Source organism: Malus sylvestris, chromosome 15, assembly GCF_916048215.2.
Source record: "Malus sylvestris chromosome 15, drMalSylv7.2, whole genome shotgun sequence".
In the NCBI taxonomy this organism is placed as follows: Eukaryota; Viridiplantae; Streptophyta; class Magnoliopsida; order Rosales; family Rosaceae; genus Malus; species Malus sylvestris.
Window position 1 is genome coordinate 28,450,895 of NC_062274.1, and position 23,871 is coordinate 28,474,765.

A 23,871-nucleotide genomic window follows, 5' to 3' on the forward strand; every position below is an offset into this window, starting at 1 on the left:
GCCTATGAATATACTTCAGGGCTTACTTGTCCTGCTCCCATGTACTAGTGTCCTCTTGTCAGCAATCCAGAGTGTCTTAAATTATTAATCAAACATATTCTCATTAGTCCAAACTTTTTCTTTTAAACTCTTTTTTTTTTTTATAGGGGGAAAGACTTACAAGATGAACTCAGGAGACGGTACCATCAACCTTAAACCTGCACCATGTCACTACAACTATGGTCTAGTGGTTTCTTTTCATTTTTTTTTTTTTTTTTTCACTGACAAGTTAGGTCTTAGTTCAATTTTCAAGAATAACAAGTTTCACAACACATTATTATGACTTATCGATTGGGTGACTTAACCTAAATTCTTCACCCTTTAATATAAAATATCATTTTATCAAAAAGCTGAAACAAATGCAAGCATAAGTCAATGCTCCAAAGTTTGATTTGATTCCGTTGTTTGAATTCAAAGCATGCCATGAAATTGGCTTCTCTTATGTCGAAATTACATATTATAATAGCTCGAAAAACGATGTCAACTCATTCAACATTGTTTTTAGTTATTCAAACAATTGTTGTTCATGATATTTAAATTTAGTATTTCATCTAACTAAGAAATATTTAAATTTAGTATTTCATCTAACTAAGAAAAAACGAATGTTGTTCATGATATTTAAATTTAGAATATCACTAGAACAAATGGCTTATGCCAATCAAGCGAACATGCAATAGTCCAATTTCAAAGGTCAGAGAAATTATAATTTAAAACAGCGAATATACATGTACGATCTAGCCACGCTATAAAAAACAGTGAAGGAATAAAACAAAGCAAGCAACTCTCACTCTCAAAGATTGGCTGGAAGAGTCCGCAATAAGGAGAAAACTGCATGCATGACTCGGCTGGGCCGCTGGGATTACTGTTGATTTGGATGCTTTGGATTCCTGCAGCTTGCAAATAATTACAAGAACTTGTTCATAAAATGTGACTCCTTGACGAGGAATTGAGGCACACTCCATACCTGACTGCTCCTTCAGTGACCCACATGGCCAATAACAAGACAAAATTTGACCTGGTGTGAAAGAACCATGCACGACAGAGACTATGTAACGAAAATGAAATGGTCCTCCGTTCATAAATCATAAGTCGCTTATTGGTAGATATAGGTTATAGCCAGTGGAGGTGTGACTTCGAACAACTTGATTTGATTCAATTATATAGAAAGGATGAAGGGACACCTGCTATACTTACTGATTAATTTGTTTTTTGTCAACCGTGTATATATAGGTTGTATTTGAAATCCATATATCGACATGTCAATTATAATAAATCAGTCAATATTGATATAGAGGAATACATATACATGAGGATTGACAAAAATATTATTTATCTAGTTTTGTTATTCACTACTCTCTTGTACGCGTGTGACAATTGGCCTTTGTATGTTAAATTAAAGTTTTATTTTTTTTAAATATTTTTTTACAAAATAAATTAAAAATTTTAAGTTCTCTCTCTCTCTCTCTCTCTCTCTATCTCTCTCTCTCTCTCTATATATATATATATATTATTAAGGATATTTTTTAAAATAAATTAGAAGTTAAACATAAGCCACCCACTAACGTGGAGTTTTGTTATTTGTTGAATTATTTTAACTCCTTTTAATTCAATTGTAATTTTAAAATTCTTAAGGAGCAATTTATGGTATTTTGAATGTTTCACTATTTTAGGGTGCTACATTTATATATACTAGTATGTTGCCACACACACACGCCGAGACAATTGGCCTTTAATATATATTTTTATTTAAATAATTAATTTATATTTTATTAAAAAATTATTAAAAAAAAGAAAGAAATTAAGCAAAAATATGAAACCACCCACAAACGTGAGAGTTTTTTTTTCTATATTTTAAATTTTAAATTCATTCAAATTTGAAATGTGGTGAATTATACTAACTCCTTTTGGTTCAAATGTAATTTTTGAAATTCTTAAAGGGCAATTTATGGTATTTTAAATGTTTCATCATTTTAGGATGCTCACTTTATATATAGAGAGTTGCTAGACCTACTTCATTCTCTTATTTCCCCACCTATTTTATAATCTCACCCACCATAAAAAGTTAAAAAATTGAAATGTTATTTTCCCACCCACTATTATTCCTAAAATAACTCTCAATATATATATACACACACAGTGGAAATCTTTAAGGGAAGGGATCCCTATTTATTTTTTTTTATATAAAAATGGGGATTAGTTGTGGGGTCCACACTACATTGAACTTTAACGATCTGAACCATTTATTTTTCAAGTTTCACCTCATAAATCATCCTTGCAAAATATTAGGCAAATAAAAAATGTTTAAGACATCTAATTGAGTTCAAATAAATTAACGAATACTTGTTATATAAGAAACAATGTAATTTTATCTTGATAATTAAATAAGCAAATGATTTCGGATTGAATTGAATTTTTGCAAGGATGATCTATGAATCGAGACCTACAAAATAGATGGTTCAGATCGTTGAAGTGTAGAGTGAGCCTCACACCTAATCCCCATTTAAAAAAAAAAATGGGAATTGGTTTACATAAGGGGCCTGCACACAGACATGTATATATAAAATACGCATATGAACAGACATAAACCAATCGACCATGGCAGCTCCAAGTGACTCGCACTATTGACCAAAACCCTAACTAATTATAATATTGTAGGCAAAAGTTAAATATTAAATCATAGCCAGAGAGGTATGCAAATTCAAATGAAAAACCACAGAGCTATGCAAATTTAAATGAAAAGTTTGATAGCGATAAATTCAATTATACGGTTGTGACAAATTCAAATGATTAACACATAAAATTAATCTTCTACCTCTTCAGATTCTACTTCTTCCATAAAACATCACCTTCTACATCTTCAATAAAAACGTTATCTTCTAAGTTCATTCTTTTTGCTTTCTACAAATGAAAAGAGATGGGAAGATGAGTTAGGGTTTAAGGTAGACAAATCGTCAAAACAGAGTGCGAGAGTTATCACACCCAAACTTTTCTTTAAAAAAAATAACACAAAAGAGGGTAAGTAGTCATTTTACAAATGGATAAATATGTAATCAAAAAATTCATTCAAAGATGGGTGGGAAGATAAGACATTAGGGTGGGATATATAGATATTATATTAGCTAATATGACCAATATTATGTCAACTAATTAAGGAATTATAACTCTATCCCACACTCATGACAGTCCTAATGTGTGAGCTAAATGCCTTAGCATTGAAGACATAACTCTAAAGTTTTTGTTAATACCATAACTCTAACGTTAACACACCTTCAAAGTGGGAAACGTGTCTATTGAACTTAGAAAAACTTAAGGGCCTTGTTTGGTATAGATGATTGTATTGGAATTGATAAGTCAATAGTTTTAATGTAAAACTTAGAAGGTCTTAATGAAAATTATGGCCAACTTGGAGGTAGGAGAGGAATTTTTTATTTATTTTAATTAAAAAACAATATTATTTACATTAAGGGGTAGGAGAATGTGCTAAGTCTCACAATGGGCTAACAATAATGTGGTTCAAATTCACCTTTGGCGAAAATCAAACCTAAGACCTCTCATTTACAAGTAAAGAGAAATACCACTAAACTGTAGTACTAAGTGGCTATCGGAGAGGAATTATTCAAGAAGAATACTCATTCATTCCAATCATTTATAAAATTGAGAAGTATCCTCCGTGTCTAATTACCTCAGTATAAAGTTTGCTCGACAAACATGTCGTCGGGCATATGTTTAAAACCAAAATAAAAAATATATAAAGTTTGCTCAATGAAATTATTCGCCGGGCTAATTTTTTTCATTTGTTTTAAAAAAAAAATCATTTTCGAAACAATATTAATAGTAAATAACTATTTAGTTCTAATTATAGTACTTTAAAAAGCTAAAATCAATGACAATTTTTAAATTTATTTAATTACATTCAAAATAAAATTCTTCGTACAATTATGTTACAAAAAATAAAATAATAAACCTAAGCAACGTGGGTACGTGGGTGCTGAGGTGGCTAGGGGAATGGCGCCTAAAGGTCGCTCGGGGATTCAAGAATGCAAATGCTAGAAGCAGACAAGGATTGGGCTATCCCAGCAATGTAAAGGCTCACTGATTCTCAGTCACGCGTAGCAGTTTCTTGCTCACGAGCAGCTTTTTCTCCCAATCGTGCCCCGCTTCTTCTCTTTGTCGTGCTACCTGCATCTTATTCTCTTTAGCGTGCTAGTTCCACCTCCACCTGCTACAGTCTAGAAGATGATTCGATCGAAGGATGAGAGCTTGCTGAACAAAAAAACCCACTGATGTCCTGAACCTGATCCCCTCCTAGGCAGCTGAGTTTCTTGCCTTTCCATCGCCCAAACTTGTCCATCAACAACTGTAGATACACCTTGATCAGGTGTCAGCTCCTCCATAGGCATGTATGTTGCTGCTAGTAAGGGTGGGTCCAAAAAATTGAAAACCGAAAAAAATCAGACCAAACACTGAACCAAAACTAAAAAACTGAAGAAAAAAAATGGAAAAAAAAGAAAACCGAATTGAACCGAACTTTATTGGTTCGGTTTCAGTTTTGGAGGTTCGAAAACCAAACCGAACCAAATCTTTTTACACTTAAGGAATCCCTTTAGAGTAGGAAGAAGATGATGGGAGGATAGACCAAGCATGTCATATGTGGTTTTGTTTTTGTGATTTCTCATTTTCTTATTATTAGTGTGCCAATGCAAGCCTCTTTTCCAATTCCATATTAAAAAAAAAAAAATCAGGTTTTATAAAATAAAAAAAGGAAACTGAATCGAAACAAAACCAAACAAAATCTAACTAAAAAAAACAACCGAACAAAAAAAAAAGGAACCGAATCGAATTGAACCAAACTTTCGATTCGGTTCGGTTTTGGCAAAAAACCAAACCCCCTAGCTACTAGGAGAGGTTGACGAGGTACTCGTCCTTTTTCTATGTCATAGAAGTCTACAACAAAAAAGAGAGAAACCAATTAAGATTACTGATCATAATTTCAACCATTTTTATTATAATAAAATTTAAACTTAAAACGTAAAACGAAATACTTACAAAAATGTCGTCTGCAACCTGGTTACCAAAATTGGAAGGCGTCTCCCCCAAACCTCCACTTCCAGGAAATGCAAACCACTCATCCGCTATTCCTCATCGCGGTAAGATAAGAGTCAAGAACTAAAATAATGAAGGTATGACTTCTTTTCCCAATTGCCTTTATTTGTCGCTGATTTTTTCTATAAATTAAAAAAAATTAATTAAACTTAACTAAAAGAATTGAAAAACTAAACTAAAATTAAAATATAAATAAAACTTACCTTAAATTTTTCACTTGAAACTGAGTGCACATCCATTGCCACTCACGTATCCTCTCCCGAAATTCTACAAGTGGATCAGTAAAAGCTACATTAGGAGATGCACAATTCTTGTAGTAGCAGTGCAGCTCATACTTCAACCCCTTATACCGCTCCCTCCACACCCACCCTAGGCAGTCAGTATTCCATTGTCCTGCATGTTGATGTCGAAGTTGGCTTGAAATGCCAAAAAAAAAAAACACAAAAACAAAACCAAAAAATCAATTAAAACCACATTAAATAACTAAAGTTAAAGATATTAATAAATTAAAAAAGTTGTACACTTGCCAAAATCTATCTCAGCATCTCGGCACTAACCTGTTGACTTTATTACTCGTTCATTGATGATTCGGGATCGAAAGGTAATCGAATAGGATCCAAGCCTATGATACTTGGGTGATTTGGTTGCTTGCTAACCCTTTACAGATCCTGTGGACTCTTCGGACTGGTGGAGAGCTCTTTGGGCATGGGCTAAGGCTTCCACAAGCTCATGCTTGTGGTTGTGAGGCTGACTAGCAGATCAGAATACCAGCTCGGTTTGCACAAAACTGTCAAGGCTGGCTATTGACTTAATAATGAGAGCTTGGGTGACATTGTCGTCAGGTCAAGTTGACTAGCTTTGCCCAACCATCTGGATATTTCGTCGAGTCAAGTTGTTTTACTTAACCAAAATTTTGAATTTTTTGAAATATTTTCCGATTCACCTAATGAATGATTAGGGTAATGAACATGTGTCAAAATTTTAAAAGGTTTTACTCGACGAACTGTCTATTGGGTAAGGGTTTAAAATGTTATAAGCCCATGACCTTCTTCTTTCTTCTTCATTGCGCCATTCTCACTCTTGCTCTTTGTGATCTCACTCTCGCTCTTAGTTCTCTCTCAATCTCTCTCAGTTCTCTTTCAATCTCTCTAGGTACTCTCTCAATCTCTCTCACTATTCTCTCCCTTAAACCTATATCCTCTTCATCTCACTCAGTGGTCTCAGCCGTCATGATGTTATCTCTTAAACTCAAAATCCCCGACGAACCTCTTTCTTAATCTCTGTCACTGTAAGTTTTAATTTCATTTTACATTTGTGAATTTTTTTTTGGATTTAAGAAATTGAGATGGATTTGTGGATTTGTATGAATTTGTGAATTTGAGATAAATATTTGGATTTATGATGTTCATGTATATTCCATATGTGAATTTATGAATTGGTTTGTGGAATCATGAATCATGGATGCGTTTATGGATTTGTGAATTTGTGAATCAAGGGTGCTACATATGGATATAGGTTGGATTTGTTAATTTGTTTGTAAATCATGGGTTTGTGGATTTGTGGATTTGAAAATTTGATTAATGAATTTCGAACCCTAATAAATTGAAAGTGATGCATATAGGTTACTAGTTGAAAGTGATGCTTATAGGTTGAATGTGAATTGATAGTGAATAGAAAGTCATGCATATATGTTGAAAGTGAATTGATAGTGAATTGAGTGTGATGCATATAGGTTACAAGTTGCTCCTACAACTCAGCATTGATATGTGTGAGTTGTAGCTGCCACTTTATTCCTTAAGGTTTATGTTTTCTATAAGAGCCTTGTTCCTTATTCCTTGTTGTCATGCTTTGTCCAGTGGCTTTCAGCCTTACTCGAGCTCTCTGTAAGAGCCTTCTTCTTGTAATTATTTGACATGGTTTTGAAATAGTTTTTTAATAGATGAATCCCTGATAGATCATGAGTGGTCACCGTTTTGCTTTCACTTTTGCTTAGAGTGAGTTGTCGGTCCCCAATGCCACTATGAGGGCTAATGGGACCTAGGCCGCAACTACCGAGTCAGCCACCGACATTAGTTTGTTAGTGTCATTGCCCTAGCTAGCCTGATCTGCCAAGCAACTCCACAGTAGTCATTGTGACCAGCCACTCCCACCACTCATCTCGATCACATCTCAGCTTTCTAAGGGCAGCTTAGAAGCTAAATTGGCCTCCGTGAAGGTAGTGGAGTATGAGAGACACCTCCCTGCCATCCTTAAGAGTTAAAACATTTGGGGCATTGGTCAGGCTTAAAGATAAATTTGATTAGTCGAACCACTCAGCAAAGGATCCAGATTGTAGGTGTCACGCCCCGATCCTGACATATGTCCAAGATCGACACATGACATCACCAAATACTCGTATATCTCACATACCCCGCCTCCGGGATATGGCAAATCACAACTCGAGAATCAAATTTCAAAGTAATTTTTCGCTTACTTTATGGCTACATCTAACCTCCTTGTTAGACTGTCTGCGTACCCTCAATAGGAATCAAGCCAAACGTAGTTCACTATTCGTCAAGCACTAAAACGTTTTGTAAAATACTTCTAACAGAACTCATAAAGTACCACATTATACATAAACATGCACACCGGTATGCCATTCTCACATAGATACTTTCCAATTTATCCATCATATAAATCACTTTGTTTCACATAATACTGAAATTCATAGTATGTAACATATCAAAGAACAACAAAGCACAATATTATTCTCAAGTCACTTACCCAACGTCATTCCGCGATCACGTCAATTAATCAATTCCATAAATTCAAGATGCACGATATTAATATCTAACTATATTAACCAAGCATGATCACTCCTAAGCATACATGGCCATAAGGATCGCCCAATGTGGATTAACCAAGCACGATCCATATATAATATCGCCCAACGCGGATTAACCAAGCACGGTCCATATATAGTACAGTCCCCTAATATGGATTAACCAAGCAAGACCACTAATGAAACCCAAGATGGATATGATTCTAGATCATTACTCAATAGAATCACAAAGTATGAGGGATTTCGGACCATCTCTCAACGGAATCTGAGTGGATACGATTCCGGCCAACCACTCAACGGAATCGCGAAAGGCCAACAACCATATATACAACGGCTTAAAGAAATGAGACAAGCACAAGTTACCTAATTTACAAAAGCTCAACCAAGGAAAATAAGACACAAATACTAAATTTAGAACGAATCAACGAAGCGGGAGATGAAATCATATCAAAGCAACAAATCCCCATCACCATAGGTTAATGGTCAACCACTAGTCCTCACATTTCATCACAACTTGCCAATCAAACCAATCAAACCATATTTTAATATATACATGTCAAATCTCATTTCATAAACTTAAATCAATGGCTAAACATTAAAAATAACAATTCAATAGAAAACATATTTATAAAACCAAGTCATATCCACATAGGATAACAATTACGAAAACAGGGTAATCACCAATATCACATATATTAAGGTCACCTGAGGTCCACACTAACGCACTCTAGCATGGAATTCAAGGCATCAAGCTCTATCACCGCCAAAAACAAAGCACAACTCTACATTTAGATTTCTCTCAATAAATTCACATACCCAAAACTCTCATAAGTCTCCCACAACGACATTTAATGAGAATCAAACCGTTGATCAAAGGTATGGTCCATGATCTTACATCACTTGCTTTGTAAGATCCAACAACTAGATTTTCACTAGTAAGTTCCTAAGGTCCTTAAACAATATCTACAATAGCATACTAAAAATTTGGTGTCAATTCAATGGTAAGATCGTCAATTGCTAGAATATTCAAGTAGCGGACCTTATCAAAACTATACTCAACCAACAACATTTCATAAATCAAATGTCACACATCGGAAAATTCAACTTTTTCCAAAAATGCTCAAATTATACAAGAATGAAGGCTCAACAAGTAGAGCAAACTTTATACCTATGGTCGAGTCCAATTTGGCCGGGAAGGCCCTCAAATTAGCTCGCACCCATCGAAAACCCTAAGGTGGGTGTTCTTCAATTCGGCTTCCTTGGTGTTCCAACGCCCCAACCACCAGTTGGGTCTTGTTCCTGGGTCCAAGGGAAGTTGATTGAGGGTAATGGTGAATGGTGATACTCGCCGGAACGACGAATCATCGTTAAGAACCCTCGGGTTCTCTTGTGGACTTCTACCAGAAATTGGCCTTAAAAACCCTTGATTTTGAGCAAATTTGGTAAATGAGAGGTTGTGTAACAAGTTGCAGGTGGTGGAAGGGTGAGAATGGCCTGAAATTTGGTGAAGATTGGCTGGAATTCGGCCAGGTTAGAGCCGGTTTTGTGAAAGAGCACATGTTGACCAAAATGGGGAAAAAGAAAATGCCCCTTTCCCTTATTGGTCCTTTCTCTCCCTTAAAAAAAAATCTGATTGGTCCCCTTTTTAAACTAACTTAACCTTTAACCCACATGTGGGAATTAAATAATTTCCACAATCTATAGTTCACAACTTCAAACGTCCGTAACTATACCGTTATAACTCGGACTCACAAACGGCTTTCGCCTATGTATTCGTGGGTTCAAGATTTATTTAAAAACACTATTTAAAACTTCGAAAAGTTAACGAAAAATAAAGATTGATTACGAAAATTCAAACCCGACAAATATTCGATTTAATTCCCAAAATTTACGAAATTAAAATTAAGTAATAAAAATGACGTAAACGTGAAATACGAACTTAAATTACGAGATACTTAATGAATAGTGAAATTCCGGAGACAGGATTTTACAGTAGGAGAGACACCTCCCCACCATCCTTAGGAGTTAAAACACTTGTTGACTCATGAGTGCGGTACCCTCATCTGCAACAAATGCCTTATAGACGCCGATTCCTGGATTATGCATAGAGCGTCGATTCGTGCCGAGATGAACCACCAGCTTTCGATAAATGTACAAATACTTGCTCAATTTAATAATATTTTTTAAAATTTATTTTTTGTCGTTTTAAACCAACTCTTTGATTTTTACTACGAGACTTGTCTAACGCCTGAGGCAGCACTTGTAGACCCTCCCCAAGAGTTATTGGAGAGGGTACGAGTGGGCGTGGCTTTAATTCATTTTAAGAGTGAAAATTATCAGGTAATGAAATTTAGTTTTTATTTTTTATAATTTTTTACTTAAGTTAAACAAATAGTTTAGTTTTTATTTTAATGTAATTTTTTTACTTAAGTTAAACAAATATTTTAGTTTTTATTTTAATGTAATTTTTTTACTCAAGTTAAACAAATATTTTGTAATGGACAGAAAAAATCAGCGACAAATATAGAAAACCAAGACAAGAAGCCGTACGATCACCATTTCGGTTCTCGACCCCCTACCTTGCTGGGTCGGCGAGAGGTTGGGGAAAAGTTCCTGGTGCCGGTGATTTGGGGGGAGAGCCATGCTAATCATGGCAATGAGGTTGCGGACGAAAATTTATGTAAGTGTATTTTCGTATTTTTTATTTATAATTTCATTACAATAATCATGGTTTTAATTATAATTGATAATCTAACTTTGTATTCTTTGGGTTTCTTTTTAAGGAAAACTAATGAAAATGGCTTGAAAACTTTGAGTTTTAATGATAAGGACAAAATAAAGGGTAAAGTGAATAGTACCAGGATTGATTTTTTAGTGTAAAAATGTGGTTTTTCGTTAAAATGAACAATACCGGATGCTTTTCGTTAAAGTTCCCTTCTTTTTATAGGTTTCTATGGTATAGAAGAATGATAAGTACGTCGCCAATCTCTCCCATAATCATCCTGACGTGCCTGTGGAGGAGCTAACACTGGATCTAGATGTGTCTTTCCATGTGCTGATGGACAAGGTTGGGTGAAGGAAGGGCCATGAATTATGCGGCCTAGCAGCCGTCCTAAGAGCCGCCCTAGCAGTAAATATTATTTTCCATTTTTACAATATTTTTTTTAAAAATGTTTGAATTTAATATTTTTATTTTTCTCCTTTTTATTGTTAAAATTAAATATTATTTTAATTTAATAAATTTTTCATCGACTGAACTGTCGTCGCTCAAATCTCATATTACTACTCTTCTGTCGGGATAAGCTCACCCCACTATATAATTGTTTCCTATCGAACGAGGTACTTTCCTTCGAGTAAGAAGAATCATGTCCGTTAAATACATGCATTGCCGACAGCGGTCTTTGTCGGTTAAATATTAACTTACCGGACGGACTTTTTAATCCGTCGCATAAAACTCCGCGCCATGGATTTTGCCCGACTATTTTTGTCTGACGAACCTCTATCAGTTTAGTATTACGGTGACAAATTGCCGTTGAGCCTATGACGTTTTTCCGTCCGGCAAAATGTTTTTTCCTGTAGTGTTCCTACAAAAGTCATTCGAATTAAACATCGTTTAGTCATCCAAATTTATAGAACAGATAGAACGGTATGAGTATCAAGTAACATATGAACCGTCATTTTATTTGATACATTTGAATAACTAAACAATCTCCGATTCGAATAATTCTTATAAGAATGATCTTCAAATGAAGATTTATAAGCTGAACAATTCTAATTGTAAGTCATGTATGATAAAAATACGTTATTTGAGAATGGTAGAATATGTGCATTTCCAATATTAATGTGGGGAACAAATTATCCTTTGTCCAAAAGTGCACATCGAATATTCTTCAACGTAAGTGAGATATACTCTGAACATGATTATCCTCGAGATGGTAAAACTTGGTAGTTCAATATGCAATCAGTAATTGTGAACATATATATGTGGTTGAGGTTCTACCATATATAGGTTGACATGCAGATGAAAAGAATGAAAATCATGCATGAAAATGGGGAAGCAAAATATAGCGACACACATACCGTAATTAATTAATTGTCTTGTCGCTTTCTATATGTCAAATTGCACGCGTATGCAGGGGAAGAGTTCGAACACGTACGTCCATGTATGGGAGAAGAGAACCATATATATAGCTTAATTTAAATCCGACGTAATTAGCTAACTATATATACGTTATAATTAAGATATATATGGGGGATTCATGAATCTATGAGTCTCTGAATCTATATCTGAATACGCTGTAACTAAGATATATACGAGGAGGGTTATTCATGAATGTGTGGACGTGAATGTGATCTCCTCTCGCACGCAATAGGGTTGAATTTACATTCTGCTTCTTGTAGTCAAATGGCCGGTATCCATAGCTTTCGTTGACCTTCAAATGGTTAATATTATAAAATTATAATATATAACAAAATGTATGCATATATACAAATTAACAAATGTAAATTGGATTGGAGTGTAACTAACCAATACACCAAATATGTTCTGGTCACTCATCAGTTGATCTTAATTTAATGGTGGTACCATTCAACTCTTTTGTTGTACTCTTTTTTTTTTTCCTGCGGTTAGGTTAATATCGAACAGTGAATGACCATGATTTTTTTGGACATTAGAGTTAACGAGAACAGGGATTCCTAATCAATATATGAACGAGGAATTATGAATTAATTAAGGGACCTACGTAATTGAAGAAAAGGGGGCAAATGGTCCATGGCAATGTCTTCTGGAATGGTCTAACGTGAGCATCATGTTAGTTGTCAGCATGGAATACGTCTCCCATGGTCCCCCAACTGTAAATGTATATCTTGCTTACAGAGAGCTCGCTGGGTGTGGTTGGGGGGGACTTAAACGAGAGTTTCACGTGCCCTAATAACCCCCTCTCCACTACAAACCACGTGGCTACTATCACATGTTCTTTAATTATTTCCATCTTCATCGTATTCTATCTGTGTTCATGTCCTTTCCATCTTGCGTTTTTTGCTAGCTAGCCAGCAATGGCTAATACGAGATTAAGTAAATTGATTTGGTCGTTTAAAACACTAATAGTTGATTAGATTATTTGGGAATTGAAGTATCTGGTCATATCTTAATTGTCGTCCCATAACCATGCTTCAATCCAGCAAAGTGGACCAACCTTAATTAGTTTTCACATATTTGCATCAATCAGATCATTTTAGCCAAATGAGAGACCAGACTTCACGTATGGTTCTAAATGCATGAGTAATAATCTTAATTAGCTTGGACTATAATGCAAGGATTATTGATTACATACATGATCAATTTCAAAGCATTACACTGGACGCTAATGAAAAAAAATAATTGTTATTAGAATCCAACAAACATTGTCAAGATATGTAAATTTAAACTTTATTTATAAAAAGAACGAGCTTTAGTGAAAGAATGTGATAGTCATATCTTCATCCATTATGCCAAGATATTCATCGTCTGTGAAAAGTGAATGCATGGAAGAGTGTGATGATCTTTTAAGGGTTCCTCAAATAAGTTGATAAGAGGTATTCTCTTTATGCCCACTCAGACCACTCTGTGAGGGATTTTTTAGTGTAACCGGTATACGGAAGGGTACACTACGTGTTATTATATAAATGGTGGGAAATGTATGCTAAAAAATTAATAACTTAAAAAATAAATTTTTCACCACTTCTATTAAAACACGTGGTATACCACTTGTGTTCCCGTCGTAATAAAAAATTTATCCTCTACAATGTACTTTCGGATTCCCGAACTGTTTGGTAGACTTTTGGTCTTCCCCTAACGATATTGCAATTTTTTCTAAAATTCAAAGCCTCACAATTTAATTTTTGTTTGTTTTCTTTTGGATATTTTGGATCTAGGTCCAGAAACGTAAGTTGTTTTTAGAATGAGTCTAGCTATCCAATTACATGCCTTGATACCAATTTTGTCCTTTCAATTAAAAATGTTTTAATATTTTAATTTTTATATCATTTATTCAGCTTTGGAATATTTAAATATTCAAATTAAAGTATTATCTGGTAACTACCTACTATATATGAAGAGAAAAGATGTCTACCTACAAAACTGATATAATATAATAGTTAACTAAAAGAAATAAAAACATAATATACCTACAAGCTAGACACATTAATTTGTGATGCATGTTGATTATAAAACAAAATCTAGCATATATGTGTACATAAATACAATTAACATATAATATAGGTTGATTATAAAAATTAAAAAATCTATGAATAGGTTTAGAGCAAGAAGAAGAACAAGAAACAACAAAAAAGAAAAAAAGAAATAAGAAGAAATAATTAAAGAGATAATTAGGAAAAAAAATCAATTTTTATTATCAGTCTTTTTTTTTTTTATAATAGAAAGCAATATAGTCATTAATCAAACTCATGAAGAGTACATAAATCTTGGAAGAGAAGCTCCTGAATAATGATAGGAGGCTCCTCAAACCAGACTAAGTTATTGCCACTAGACAAAGCAAACTTGGCAAGATGGTGTGCAACACCATTTCATAAGCGGTTAGCATGGATACATCTCACCATAGGGAAATTGGATGCCAGCTGCAAGACGTCCTCCGCAATCATACCAAGCACCAAGGCGTCAACAAAAGTGATTGAGTGTTGTAATAACCTTCAAACAGTCGCTCTCCACCACCACCTATTGGAAACCCTACTGCTGAGCCAACTACAAGCCAAACCTAATTGCATACATCTCAAGGATCAGAACTGAGACAATGCCTGGGTACTGTTGCACCCTTGCCGTCAAGTGTCATCCCCTCCAGTCCCGAAACACTACCCCCACCCCACCGAGCTTATCTCGATCTCTCAGTGCCCCGTCAGTGTTAAGCTTGACCCACCATTGGGAAGGGGGAGCCGACCATGGGGAAGGGAGACCACCCGTCCTAGTTGTTTTCGTATTAGCCTCCTAAAACACCAACAACCATGATGACACCCGCTGCTAAACAACCATGGGTGGGACGTTGGATTCCTTTCACACCGGTGCATTCCTTTCCAGCCAAATACCCCACAACACCATCGTTCAAGCATCTCCAACATCCATACTGCTTTGGAAAATGAACAAGTAAAAAGGACATGTTCCGCAACCTCCTCCTCTCCCTGACATATCCCACACTCCGACTCCACCCTCACACCTTTCTTCGTAAGATTCACTTTAGTGGGAAGAATGTTATGGCACACCCTCCAAGTGAAGTTTTTCAGTTTAGGTGGGATATTAGCCTTCCAAAGATGCTTCCATAGTTTCGCATAAGCACTAGCATTGGAAGAAGAGGAAGCATTACTATCTGTAGACTGGAGCCATTGCTGAGCCACCCAATACCCACTCTTGATGGAAAAACGTCCCTGTTCACCATAGTGCCAAACTAACCTGTCTGCCGAGCACGAAAGCTAAGCGGGATAGAAAGAATGAGAGATACCTCTTCCGGGCTAAATAATTCCGATAGCAAATTGGTACGCCACGCCCTTGTGGAAGTATCAATCAACTCTTCAACTTTCATATGAACCTACTCTGGATGGGGCATTTAGAGGACCTTGAAAGTGCTAGGTCTTGGCAACCACCTATCCATCCAAACCTGAATCTACCGCCCGTCTCCTACCACCCACCTCGAACCCTTTACCAACACTTTTCAAGCCCTAACAATGCTCTCCCAGCAATACGACGACGATAGGGGTGCCTTCGGTTCTTAAAATGAAGAAATCGGGAAGTACCTTGCCTTAAAGATTTGTGCTATTAGTGACGAGGGATGGTGAATGACCATCCACCCTGGCTTTGCCAACACCGCCATATTAAACGCATAGAGGTCATGGAAGCCTAACCCACCTTCACCTTTAGGTTTACACATCTTATCCCAAGAACGCCAATGAATTTTTCTATCTTCTGATCCATTCCCCCACCAAAACCGTGCCATAAGTTGATGCAACTTATCACAAAAAGTCTTCGATAGCATAAAACAATTCATGGCATACGTAGGAAGAAATTGGGCAACCACCTTTGTAAGAAGTTCCTTCCCTGCATGGCTTAGAAGCTTGCTTTTCCACCTATTCAAGCGTTGTGACACTCTCTCCTTAATATACGAAAACGTTTACTTTTTATCCTTCCCCACACAAGTCAACAAACCTAGGTATCTCTCATACCGCTCCACCAACTGAACCCCTAAAAAGCCTGCTAACATTCCTTGATCAAATGAACTCACATGAGAGTAGATATTAAGGATCCGTTGAATCACCACACATTCATCCACATTTTCTTTTCCAAAAGGAAACTATCATCCGCAAATAGAAGGTGATGAATTGAATGAGCATCACCACACAACTGAATGCCACTCAAAGCCCCATCTTGCTCCTCTTTGGCAATAAGCACCGATAAACCTTCAACACACAGTAGGAATAAATATGGCGACAATGGATCTCCTTACTGGAGTCCCCGGGTCGGCAATATATAACCACATGGCTAACCATTGACCAAGAAGGAGTATGACAAAGATGTAACACAAGTCATCCCTATCTTAATCCATTCGCCAGCAAATCCCAACTTCTCCATCATAACCTCCAGGAATCTCCATTCAACTCGATCATATGCTTTACTAAGATCAAGTTTAAGAGCAAAGAAGCCATCCCGACCATTTATCTTATTATGCAAAAAGTGCCCAATTTCCACCACCACCAAAGAATTATCAGAGATAAGCCTCATTGGCATAAAAGCACTTTGATTTGGCGAGATAATCGTTACCATCATACCCTTAAGGCGATTTGCAATCACTTTAGCTCCAATTTTATAAAGCATGTTACACAAACTAATAGGGCGTAGCTAAGACATATCATGTGGCTCATTAACTTTAGGAACCAACACCACATGGGTAAAACACATTTCTTTGCCAAAATACCCAGACTACAAGAAAGACCTAACCGCCTCGACAACATCCAACCCAACCACATGCCAAAATTGTTGATAAAAGAGTGGGGACATACCATCTGGCCCTGGAGATTTGGATGGGTGCATTTGGAACACCGCCATTCTAATCTCCTCAGCGAAATATGGCTATAACAACAGATTATTCATCTCTGGGGTAACACGACGTGAAACTGCCCCCAGTACCTCCTGCAACGCATTATTAAGAACTCCTTGCATCTTAACAATCCTTTGAAAGTAGCTCACCACCATGTCCTTTATCCCTTCCCGTGAATCATACCACACCCCATACTCCCCCCGTAACCCTTTTATTGTATTCTTCCTTTGTTTATTCGAAGCACGAGTATGGAAAACCTTCATATTTCGATCCCCTTCCTTGAGCCACTGGGTCCACGCCTTCTGTCTCCAATACGTTTCTTCTCAGCCAAGCAAAGTATCAAGCTCATGCATTAACACTCCTCAACCTTCAATAAGGTTCAGAGATGAAGGATGTTCGAATAACACGCCTAGTTTGTCCCTTACCTTCGCAATCTCCAATTTAGTATTCCCAAAAGTAGAGCGCTGCTATTCGAGCAAAGCCACCCTAGTGGCTCTAATCTTGTCACAAACCCGCACTAAGGTCGTCCCCCTTCGCAGCATATTCCATATAGTTGCTATAGTTTCCTCATAACTAGCTTTAAGCAACCACATCTCCTCAAAGCGGAATCGACGAGGCTTCCGAGAAACACCACCCACCGAGTCTTGAATCTCCACCACAATAGGTAAATGATCCGATTTGGATGGATTAAGGTGACAAATCCGAGAGCAGGGAAACAAACTGATCCAGGATTGTGTGGCAAGCGCACCTCATCCTCTCTATTATCCATCCACGTGTAATCACTACCAACAAACCTTACATCCACCAACTGGAACTCATGCACCACTTCACGAAAACCATGCATTTGACTCTCCTTCCATCCCGCCCCTCCAAGCTGCTCCAAAGCACTGAGCACCTCATTAAAATCTCCCACACACAATGATCGGAGTGAGTATTGTTGACTTAATGTAGCCAATAATGCCCAGGACAGATGGCAATCAACAATATTCGGATACCTGTAGAACCCCGTAAACCGCCACTAATCTGAGGCCCCTCCAAACCTACACTCAGCATCAATATGATTTGGGGATGAAGACTGAACCACTAACTCGACTTCCTCCTTCCAAAGCAAGCACAGATCCCCTAACCTTCCGTTACTTGCCACCATAACTGAATTTTGGAACCCCAATCCACCTCTCTTAATCTCCATAGCTTGAGAACTACATTTGGTTTCACAAAGGAAGACCAAAAAAGGATGTTGTCACTGGATAATTTCTAGCAACGCTTGAACTGCACGAGAGTCCCCCAACCCCCGACAGTTCCAACTTAGGCAATTCATTGTGAACGGTGGGGTTGTTAGCCGACAACTCCCACCGATGAACTAGAGCACCTCTTCTTAGAACCAATAGAAACCTCGTCTCTAGCATGAGAATCTCTATCTCTGCACCTTTTATTGCCCGCTACCAACCGTTCCCCTAACTCCAAGGTAACGAGCCCCCTCAAGTTAGGAACTGCCACAAGTAACGCACCACCCTCACGCACCACATCATTTGAGAAAGACCCAAACCGTCGGAGGGGATCCTCTAGTGGAAAAACACCGCCCAACCACATTCGAGACCTTGCATTATCCCCCTCGCCACCTCCACCCTGAAAACACCTCCTGCTCCGAGAGCTGCCTCGCTCTAAGTTCTTCCTGACCCTCGATATCCTGCTTATCCCAAGTCTCGTTAAGGATGTTATAATTCTTATCATTAAAGAAATAATCCTAAACTTAAGAGATTGGACTTATTTTAATAAAGTAGATTATTCTTAATTATGCCTAAAAAAGTTTGACTCTCATCAAGTTTTCTCTTTTTTTTTAGATATTCCATGTTTGTCTTTTCTTTTTTTTCTTTTTTTTTTGCTATAACTAAATAGTTTAATAGTTTTAATTTGATTTTTTTTTTGTAAGAATGATCTTTAAATAAAGACTAACAATATAACTATATATATATATATATATATATATATATATATATATATATATATATATATATATATATATGTACAAAAGAATCAAAGTCTACAGTTCTTCATGCGATTGAAATGGACTTTCTGTTTTCTTTTATGGTGAAATGTAGTGGAACCTTATTTTACAACATATTTGTCCAACTAGGTCTCCACCCGTTGGGAATATCACAATGAAAATTGCAAATTTGAAAAGTAAAAAAGGCATTATTCTGTTTATTTTCAGGAGATGATGTAATTTTGGGTCTAACTGATAGATATAAATTTTAAGTTTTACATTTTTTTACATCTTCCGATCTAGATGGTTAATTTACATCATTTAAACTTGCTCACTGAATTTTTTTCCAGCAGAAGGGAAATTTATATATACTATATATACCTATATACAACCAAGACCATAAATGCTTATAAGGGTGTTAAACCTTCATATATAATAGCCAATGTTAGGGTTACTTCATAGTTGTTTCTATAAACGTGAGTCAATATTTAGGGAAAAAAAAAGGAATGTAAAATATTGTAAATATTAGGAGTCCTTAGTAGGTAGGATATTGTTTGTGTCCTTTATTTGTTTCCTTATGGAACAAGGATTGTATATGTATATATTTCAATGAAGTAATACAGTGAAAATTACCCCGTAAAATTCTATTTGGCATCAGAGCCAAGCTGACGTAATCCTAGAAACTATAAAACAAAATTTTTCTTCCGCTGCTGTGTTCAGTCAACTTGGTTCATGCGCTGTTGTTGCATAAATATGTCAGGCTATGTATCCTGGTATTGCAGAGCAGTGTCTTACTGCTGCCGTGAAGGTTTTATTGCACAACTTAGGTTTTGTGATTCTTTCCTTCTTCTCTGTAAGTCGCGATGGCAAATATAAGAGATGACTCAACCTTGAAGTTGGAAGGTGGTTTCCGCACACCAACCAACAACCCGGTAGTGAGTCTCATTGTGATTCAGAACGATGCATCGGCTGTATCAAGCACCGTGAAGTTTAATGGATCAAATTATCTTATTTGGTCCAAGGTATTGGAGATGCACATTGCTAGACATGGTAAAAAGGGCTTCGTGACAGGGAGCACCAAGGAACTTGCTAAGGATAATGCTAAATATGAGATATGGGAGATAGGGAATGCAATAGTAAAAGGGTGGTTGATCAATTCCATGGAACCTGTTATTATGGAATTTTTTATTCACCTGTGTACAGTTAAAGAAGTTTGGGAAAAGCTGGCTTGGACCTATTATGATGGTTCGGATATTTCTCAAATTTATGAATTAAAGGTCAAATCATTCAGACTTCGTCAAGAAGGCTGGTCGGTTGGTGTGTATTACGCTGACCTCAAGTCCGTGTGGCAAAAGTTAGATCAATGGAGACCAATTAAGATGGGATGTGCTACAGATCTCAAGACAATTTAGGAAAAGATTCCAATCGATTGTGTGTATACTTTTTTGGCTGGTTTGGATGAAATATTTGATAAAGTACGTAATGATATTTTATGTACTCAACCCTTACCATCTATTGAGGGGGTGTTTTCTGTTGTTAGGCGTGAAACACACCTACATGCCACTATGATGAGTAGGAGTAACAACCAATGAGGGTTGTCGTCCGTGGCCATGGTCTCTTGGCCACCTGCACCCATCCATCCTACTAATGCTTCTAATCAATCTTTAAATTCTCGTCATTTTTCCAGAGAAAATAAAGATGATTTGAAGTGTACCTTCTATTGTGAGACTCGTCATACTAAAGAAACATGTTTCACTGTTTCACCAAGCATAGGGTGCCTGAGTGGTTTCCAGAATATAAGAAGAAGTTGCGTGCCAAGGAATGTGGAACAGCAGGAACCAGTGGAGGTTGTTCTTGCCGTTGCTACACCAACAGCCAAAGGAGCCAAGCCTAGTTCTAGTGATCCTAGTCAAACTTTGTTGACTTGTACTACTCAGGGTGACTTGTCTGGTACTACGGGACGTGTTCTTTTAGCCTCCAAAACTGAGCAACATACATGTTGGATTCTGGTGCAACAGATCACATAATGTATGATAAAAATATGTTTCAATATATGACCACAACTCACAGGAAAATCATAGCAACTGCCAACGGTACCCTTGCACCCGTGTGTGACGCAGGCACCGTGCATCTCACCTCATCTCTCCCTTTGCATCGTTGCTTGCTTGTTCCCTCTTTCTCCCATCATTTATTATCAATAACACAAGTTACTAAACAATGGGATTGTGTTGTTCTACTGTATCCGTCCTTTTGTCTACTTCAGGATATTTAGACCAAGGAGATAATTGGACGTGGAACTAAGAAAGATGAGTTGTACTATGTGGATGACATCGTTCCTAGTAAAGATAATGCGGTTCGAGTGTCTCGTGCTAGTAATTTACAAGAAGTATGGTTATTGCATCATCAGTTAGGGCATGCATCTTTTGGGTATTTACGGCATATGTTGCCTAGTCTATTTAGTGGAATAAATGAATGAAACTTACATTGTGAAGTATGTTTTCTTGCTAAAAGCCATCGTGCTTCGTTTCCTCCTAGTCTAAATAAAAGGTCTTTGCCCTTTGAACTTGTACACTCGGATGTTTGGGGGCCTTCTCCAGTTGTTACTTCTTCTAGCATTAAATGGTTTGTTACATTGTATGACCTGGCTATATGTGTTAAAAAATAAAAGTGATGTTGGTATGGTATTTAGATCTTTCTCTCAGATGATTCAGACACAATATTCGTCTGTGATTAAAGTTTTATGCTCAGATAATGGTGGTGAGTATATTAATTTAGCATTGTCAGAGTTTCTTTGTGATCGAGGCATTCTCCATGAAATGACCTATCCTCATACCCCACAACAAAATAGGGTTGCTGAGAGGAAAAATCGCCATATCTTAGAAATGGCATGTGCTCTACTTCTTGGAGCCTCTGTTCCTAAGGTGTTTTGGCCTGAAGTTATCACTTATGCAGTATATGTGATTAACCGTATGTCGTCTCAGGTTCTCGAATTTCGAACACCTCTCCAAGTCCTCACTCAACATGCTCTAGTGGTGTCTACTAATACTCTCACTCCTCGAATATTTGGGTGTGTGGCTTATGTGCACATTCAGAAAATTCATCGCACTAAGTTGGATCCGTGTGCCCTACGGTGTGTGTTTGTGGGTTTTTTGCCTCAACAAAAAGGATATAAATGTTATCACCATGAGACCCGACATATGTATGTCACCATGGATATAACCTCTCTCTCTAGTTCCCTAGTGTCGCCCAATATGTCTTTTCTAAATATACCTGAGGTAAATGTTGTTGATGATTATGTAACTAATCCAAATAATAATGTAAGTGCATATCAGTTGCTACCGAGACACAATCGATGTGTGCCACCTGACAGGTTTTCTTCGAAAAGGAAGGTGAAGTATCCAATAGCCAACTATGTCTCATCCAATGGTCTTGCACCGGAGTGCCGAACTTTGGTGGACAATATGGAGTTAGTTTGAGTACCAACCCATGTGGAGGAAGCTATAAAGGATTCAAAGTGGGCAAAAGCAATGGATGAGGAAATGTTGGCGTTGCAGAAAAATAATACATGGGAGGGGACCGTGTTACCCAAAGGAAAAAAGATGGTTGGATGCCAGTGGGTATTTACAGTTAAATACAAAGTTGATGTATCAATTGACAGGTACAAAGCAAGGTTGGTAACTAAAGGATACACCCAGACATATGGTGTAGATTACTAGGAAACGTTCTCTCCAGTTGCCAAGATGAATACGATATGTGTTCTGATTTCTTTAGCTGCCAATATGGACTAGCCATTAAAACGGTTCGATGTAAAGAATGCTTTTCTCCATGGGAATTTGGAGGAAGAAGTATATATGGATTTCCTCCCGGGTAGAGTGCTGATGGAAATACCGGAGTATGTCGGTTGCGTAAGTCACTTTATGGACTTAACCAATCGCCTCGTGCGTGGTTTGATAGGTTTACTTAGGTTATGAAAAAGAATGGGTATTGTCATAGTCATTCTGATCACACGTTGTTTGTGAAATGGAAACAAAATAAGGTGACAACCTTAATCATCCATGTAGATGACATGATTATAACCAGGGATGATTTTGATGAAATTTCGAAGTTGTAGGAAAATCTTGCAACTGAGTTCAAAATGAAGAACCTAGGAGATTTTAAGTACTTTCTTGGGGTTGAAGTTGCTCGCTCTTCTGAAGGTATCGTCTTGTCTCAACGTAAATATGTCCTGGATTTATTAAAAGAAATGGGGATTATATTCACACACTCCAAATTACTTCTCCCACACCCTTTTAATTTTTTAATATTTTTCTATCAAGTGTTAGTGGTGTGTAGAAAATATTAAAAAATTAAAAAGGTGTGGGAGAAGTAATTTGGGGTGTGTGAATATAATCTCTCAAAAGAAATTGGTATGCTAGGGTGTAAGCCGGTAGACACTCCAATTGTTGAAAAGCATCATTTATGTTTGGATCTGAATCAGAAATCAGTTGATAAGGGTAGTTATTAGAGACTTGTAGGAAGACTAATTTATTTAGCTCATACATGTCTGGATATTGCCTATACTATGAGTTTAGTGAGTCAGTTTATGCTTTCACCGAGCGTAGATCATATGCGTATCCTAGCATATTTGAAGTCTGGGCTAGGGAAAGGAGTTTTGTATGAGAAGCACGAGCATTTGAAGATTGAGGGATTCACAGATGCTGATTGGGCAAGTAATGTAAGTGATAAGCAGTTTACTTCTGGTATTTTACCTTTGTAGGAGGAAATCTGGTTACATGGTGAAATAAGAAACACAAGGGGCATGGCTCACGACATTTGTGAGATTCTTTGGCTTTGGAAACTTCTTTGGG

General features: G+C 37.0%; 2 long non-coding RNA genes across 2 annotated transcripts; one reads left to right on the forward strand and one right to left on the reverse strand.

Moving 5' to 3' along the window:
• Positions 1 to 3,957: 3,957 nt before the first annotated feature.
• LOC126604623 (uncharacterized) lies at positions 3,958 to 5,997 on the reverse strand. The gene is made up of 4 exons (XR_007616693.1): positions 5,700 to 5,997; positions 5,346 to 5,558; positions 5,086 to 5,264; positions 3,958 to 4,447 (listed from the first exon to the last, which is right to left on the reverse strand). It is a non-coding gene; the product is annotated as an uncharacterized LOC126604623 (long non-coding RNA).
• A 213-nt stretch (positions 5,998 to 6,210) lies between these two features.
• Positions 6,211 to 11,212, forward strand: LOC126605439 (uncharacterized). Its single transcript, XR_007616954.1, has 3 exons — positions 6,211 to 6,430; positions 10,469 to 10,643; positions 10,911 to 11,212. It is a non-coding gene; the product is annotated as an uncharacterized LOC126605439 (long non-coding RNA).
• The last annotated feature ends 12,659 nt before the right edge of the window (positions 11,213 to 23,871 follow it).